This window comes from Micropterus salmoides, unplaced genomic scaffold, assembly GCF_014851395.1.
Source record: "Micropterus salmoides isolate LMB-PRFRI ecotype aquatic unplaced genomic scaffold, ASM1485139v1 Ms_hic_scaffold_997, whole genome shotgun sequence".
Classification (NCBI taxonomy): domain Eukaryota; kingdom Metazoa; phylum Chordata; class Actinopteri; order Centrarchiformes; family Centrarchidae; genus Micropterus; species Micropterus salmoides.
In genome coordinates, this window is record NW_024044789.1 from 46,154 (window position 1) to 52,582 (window position 6,429).

Sequence of the window (6,429 nt, forward strand, 5' to 3'; positions counted from 1 at the left end):
TAACTTATTGATCTCATTCTTTCCATCCATGGAAATGATCTCCTGGATTATTCTGGTTTCCTGTTATGACGTCATTTCTGATCACCTGCTGAGCATTTTTACACTGAAATATTGGTCCTTTTATTTTTTAAAGTTACTTTGCTGGGCGCTGGATAAAAAAGCCAAAGCTGCAGGTTGCAAAGAGGTTGGAGAGTTTCTGACTGCATCAGTAATAATTTACAACACATTTGTCTGTCCTCCCCAACATCAGCTGCTCTCACTATCTCTGAGTCATTTTTCCAGGAAACAACAAAAACCTACAGTTACCGCATCCATCGGGTCTCGCGCTTCCGACTTCCACTGCGTGTGTGCACGCGCATCCATGTTGCCTGGTAACGAACGCGCCTGCGGCGGGACGACGGAGTTTACCGGAAACGACACATTTTAATTTGTGATGGGCTGAACGGCTCTGGCATTTAGCAGCTACAGAGATGAGGCTGTGAACTCGGCACAGAAATGATCGTCCATTAATGAACAACTTGGAGGACGTTATCTCTTAACTTACTTCTCAGCGTGAGAAATACAAGGTGTGAGCGCGTGAACTGGCTGAAATGCGCGAGACTTGAGAGCCCTGCCGACAGTAATTAAAGACTTCTGACTTTAGTTGGTCTGCAAAGCAAAAACACTTTCCTCCCTCGTCTCTCCCCGATCAGCGCTCTGCTTCTGCTTCTTCTTCTTGTTTTGTGGCAGGTTGGCAGCCAGCATTTAGGAGCATTACAGCCACCTACCGGACTGGAGTGTGGAACAGATTATGTGCAGACTAACATAAAAACCAAATAAACAAATATGCTTTGATATTCCCCATGCTTTATCCCCAAGGAGGTTCTCGACAGTGAACCTAAGCTCAGCTTTCTCTATAACTGCTGCTATTTTCCTCCTCGCCTCTACACTCAACCAGCACATGTTGAATGCTCTCTACACTACTACATTTTACACAGTGCCCAGTTGGGTGTTTACCTATTTTATAAAGTGAATGGTTAAACCCTGTGTGTCCTATTCTAATGACGGTCTCTGTCTTCCGGCAACCACCCAGTTTTCTTCCCAGACCAACATGATTCTGTATACTGTAAAGATGTCTTCCAGTTTCATTTAGTTCCCAGTATTCTTGCCATATTTTTTGCATTTTCTCTTTAATGACTGTTTTAGCTTCAGATTTACTTAGCGGAACTTGTATATCAACTGACTTTGATTTAAGTGCTTGTTTTGCCAGAATATCAGCGTCTTCATTTCCTTCTACCCCTACATGGGCAGGAACCCAAACAAAGCAGACAGTCCAGTCCTTATGTTATAATCTACATAGAGAGCTATGAATACTAAATACCAGATCCAGCCTACAGGACTTAACCGATTTAATACTGGTGAGCGCTGCCCAGCGATCTGATGCAATGACCACCTTGCTTTCCTTATTTTCTTCTAGCCACTGTAATGCCATCAAAATGGCCATAAGCTCAACTGTATATACTGATAGATGATTCTCTTTTTAATGCCTATTTTGTATGCTGGGATGTATATGGCAGCTCCTGTCCGTCCGGTCTGGATCTTTAGAGTCATCAGTAAAGACCATGCGGTTATCTCTATAGTGCTGCTCTATGTAACTTTCTGCTCTTCTTCCCGTGTGTGCTTGCTTGGATTTCTTTTTGATTATTTGCTGTATATGCAGGTCAATGGATGGATTTACAAAAAACCACGGAGAAAGATCTGGATATGGGACTATTGGGATATATTTTATACTGCACAAGCAAAGGCTTTCTGCTTTCACCCATCGAAAACTGAAACAGCTGCTCTTATTGTGTTCCCAACATTCTTCTAGGTCGGCTTTAGCGCGGGGTGAGAGCTACAGTGTCCCTGAAGATTAGCCCAGTATGTTAGCATAATTCTTGTTCTTCTTATTCTTAGTGGCTGTTCCCCCATTTCCACTTGCATGGCAGCCACTGGAGAGGTCTTAAATGCTCACTGCATGTCCTTTACACTTGTGCCTGTTCCACATCTAGTTTTTTAAGATGGCATTCTGCTGCTGACATATTTGCTATACATCCATAATCTAGTGTAGATCTCATCAAGGTCTGGTATATTTTAAGCAATGATGTTGTAGTGGCCCACCAGTCCCTTCCTGACAGACATCTTAAAAGGTTATTGATTTTTTTGCATTTGTCTTTGACCTTATCAGTGTGCTGTTTCCAGGTCAACTTTTCATCAAACAACACTCCTAACAGTCTGATAACTTTTACTTCTTCAAGGGTTTGATCATATAATTTTAAGGACACTTCTTTATGTCTCCTGGAAAACATATCACTTGTGTCTTTGCACCCGACACCTTAACACCCCAGTTATTTGCCCACTGTTCCACCTCCACAATTGCTGCCTGTAATTTTTTCTGAATAAATTTCAAATTCCGTCCTCTTACCCATAGGGCCCCATCGTCTGCATACAAGGACTTCCCAATACTTCTTTCCACTTTTTCAAAAATATCATTGATCATGATGTTAAATAGTACTGGACTACACACACTGCCTTGTGGAGTACCATTTTCAACTTTATAGAGTCTTGAATATTCTGTGCCCACCCTGACCTCTATTGCCCTGCCAAATAAAAAGTCCAACACCCAGTTGTACAGTCTACCACCTATACCTAATTTATTTAATTTGATAAGTAACCCTTCCTTCCATAACATATCGTATGCTTTTTCAATATCAAAAAAGACAGCTACCACAATCTCCCCATTTGTCTGAGCTTTTTTGATTTCAGATTCCAAACATAAAATAGAGTCCATTATATTTCTCCCTTTCCAAAACCCACTTTGGTATGGTGAGTACAGATCTCTGCTTTCTAGAAAGAATGTTAATCTGTCTGTTATCATACGTTCCATGGTTTTCCCCAAATTTGATGTGAGTGCTATTGGTCTATAACTTGATGGGTCTGATGGATCTTTCCCAGGTTTTACTATTGGTACTATGATTGATTGTTTCCATGCTATTGGTATTTTGCCTGTTTCCCAAATCTGGTTAAATAATCTTAAAACTACAGTAAGTGCACTATCTTCCAAGTGAGCTAACATGCTATAACAGATGTTGTCCTTCCCTGGAGATGAAGTCTTGTCTTTGAGATAGCCCTCCTTAACTCAAATAAGCTAAATGGTAATCTAAATCATCAGTTGTTGTGCTCTTCTGTATATTGACACCTGGGTTCATGGCAAGAATGTTATCTCTGCACTTTCTGGCTTCGACTAATAAATTCTCTGAACTGTGTACTTTAACTAATGTTTCTGCCAACATTTCTACCTTCTCCACATTACTGATTGCCGTTTTATTGCCACTTATTAAGACTGGTATTATATAACTCCTTCTGATTCCACTCATTTTTCTAGCCATTCCCCATATATCAGCCAGTGATGTCTCTCTTCCAGTCTTATTGCAGTAATCCCTCCAGTATGCACGTATTTTTGCTCTTATAGTCTTCCGGACTATGGCCTGTGATCTTTTGTAATTAATTAATGTCTCTAGTGAATGATGTTTTTTAACTGCCTAAATGCCTTGTTTCTTCTTTTAATAGCTTTGCTACAATTTACATCCCACCATGGTCCGTTCTTTTTCACTCTGCTCCCTGTACTTCTTGTATCGTTTCCTCTGCTGCCTTTATAATGACTCCCACCAACTTTTTATTACATTGGTCCCCATCTGATAAATCTTCTCTGATTAAACTCTCACACTTATTTTTACATAATTTTTGAAATGTGTCCCAATCCGCCCATCTAGTTTCCACCTTTTTATTCTTGAGTTTTCCTCATGATGTATCTCTACTCCGATCTTAACTATTATAGGGTAGTGATCACTACCTCCTGATGATGTATTTAACACCTCCCATGTGGTAATGCCTGCTACCCCTGATATACTAATGTTAAATCAATTGCACTTTCTGTATTTTAAACACTGTTATATCTGGTGCCACTTCCATCATTCATGCAAACTAATCCCTTATCCACAATTGATTCCTCTATGATTAATCCATTAGTATCTGTCTTTTTACTTCCCCACAGTGAACTATGTGCATTAAAATCACCGCACCAGACCACTTTATCCCGTGTTTGCCCACCCACAGTATTCAATGTGTCTATATTTAATCTATTGCAAGGGTTATAATAATTAATTATTGTCCAGCTTTTGACTACTATTGCTTCATGCTCTTTTCCTACAGTCATCAAACTAAACCTTGTCCCATTTAGCACAAACTACCCCACCACCTTTTCCATTCACCCTATCATTCCTAATTGCTGTGTAACCCTGAATTACAAAGTCCCATTGTGGTTTTAGCCATGTTTCCTGTATGCATATAATATTGGGTTTATCTTGGAGGTTTGAGATAAAATGCTTAAATTCCTGTCCATTAGCAATTAGACTTCTTGCATTCCATTGCAGTATAGTTAGGATCATGAAGATCCACCACCCCATGACAGTGCTTGTGAGCTTGTTGTTCCTCCACTTAATTGTTCCTCAACCTCCTCCCACACTAACCCCTTGATTCCCAAGTACTTTCTGCTGCTTTAACTATTATTTAGATTTTTCGTTTTCTTCTCTGTTTGCACAGAGCAATTTACCACTTCAACCATAAGCAAAACAAACTCATTTTTCCCCGCAATCATAGTGTCTTCCTTGATTTTGTCACATCCCTCACGTGTTCTTGACTTTTTACATTCTACACTAGCTTGTTTATTGTTTGGTCTGTCTGGTTGCCAACCTACTCTCTTGGTTGCTTCAGCGTATGTTATCCCTTCTGATGTTTTAATTCTCTGTATTTCTACAGCTCTCTTACTAGCCTCGCATCCCCTGTAGGCCGAGTTGTGTTCTCCTCCACAGTTACAGCATTTTAGCTTAGCTCCATTTACGCATTTCCCGTACTCATGTTCACCACTGCATCTTCCACACCTTTGTTTGCCCTTACATACAGCTGCTACGTGTCCATATTTTTGACACTTAAAGCACCTCAGAGGTGGGGGAACATAACGTTTGACATCGTAGCACATATAACCTATATATACCTTAGATGGTAGACTTTCCTCATCAAAAACAATCATAACAGATGTAACGGAGTTAAAAATGCACTTTAATAATTCTTATTTCCAAATTTATCTCATTGAGTTATTTTTGCTATTTTTTCTTGTGGAAATGTAAACTCCGTCATTCCTTAGCTGCACACTACCCCTTTTGTACCTCCTAAGCTTCCGTAGTGCTCGTCTCCCTCAGTCGCGTCTTGCACCGCTGAGGCTAAGTTGTGTAGAAAAGTGCTGCTGGGTTTATCTATTGTTTTCTTTGGAAATTGAACCATTTACGTTAAAACTTTAAACACAAATTGTGCAATTTCAATATGGTTATGTCACGTAGCAGTTTTGTATCAGTGTGACCGTTAAAATACGTTTTATCAGTGTTTTCATTTTAACTTTCTGGCGCCAGTTTTACCAGGCAGGCGGGCGCGTCATGTTACCTATGTAGCTTGTCGGAGTTTTCAGCGTCTTGTAAACGCTGTATTTGTATGTTTAGGAAGCAGAGGTAATGTAAGAGGAGGCCAGGGGGAAATTGATGTGTGCATTGTGTTCTGCAGGTATGTGTTTTCCTTCTGTTTGTTGGTAACTTTTGTTGTCTCTGTCACCTCCCACACACACTTTTTATTCAGACCACCAGGTGTCGCTGTTAGGCGATGTTGTTTTGGGGAGACCTATGTGCTGTTTTTATGTAATTGTTGCATTTAATATTTAGTATTTTCTGAACAGTGTTAATGGCTTTCTATGAACACTATGAGCAGAGTAACTCATGTGATGTTGGAGTGATGTGTTTGTAATGTATTTTGAATACATGAAGCGCTCAGTTGCGTCTTGCACCGCTGAGGGAAGCAGAGGTAATGTAAGAGGAGGCCAGGGGGCAATTGATGTGTGCATTGTGTTCTGCAGATGTGCGAGCCAATAAATCGTGGAAAAGAAGTGATCTCAAGAGTCATCCTTCACACACCCGACCAAACCCGTTACACAGACAAGCTGTCACATCTTTCACCATTACGTGTTGTTTTCAAGCGTTTTGCCTCGGCTACACGTGCTCCTTCCACATTTTCCTTGACTTGTTCTACTGACATATTTGTGGGTATTCCCGAAATGACTCCTCGAACCTTCTTTGTATTATAGGTGATCAATGATCCTTGCACTCGCTTACCTTCAATTTTGTTAAGCCGAACAGCCTTCCCTTGCTGATCAGTGCTCCATTTCTCATTACTCGCGCACTTTTCACATTGCCAACCAACTTGTTTATAGCTTTTGTTAAATGAAGCGGGTTCCACTCGCCGAATGAGGCTCCCTCCTGAGTCATTTTAATCATTACTTTGTACTCTTCGTTTCTACCTTCTGTTGAA

The 6,429-nt window shown here is 40.5% G+C and overlaps 1 long non-coding RNA gene across 1 annotated transcript; it reads left to right on the plus strand.

Moving 5' to 3' along the window:
- Positions 1 to 5,515: 5,515 nt before the first annotated feature.
- Positions 5,516 to 6,011, plus strand: LOC119896414. The gene is made up of 2 exons (XR_005443226.1): positions 5,516 to 5,579; positions 5,926 to 6,011. It is a non-coding gene; the product is annotated as an uncharacterized LOC119896414 (long non-coding RNA).
- The last annotated feature ends 418 nt before the right edge of the window (positions 6,012 to 6,429 follow it).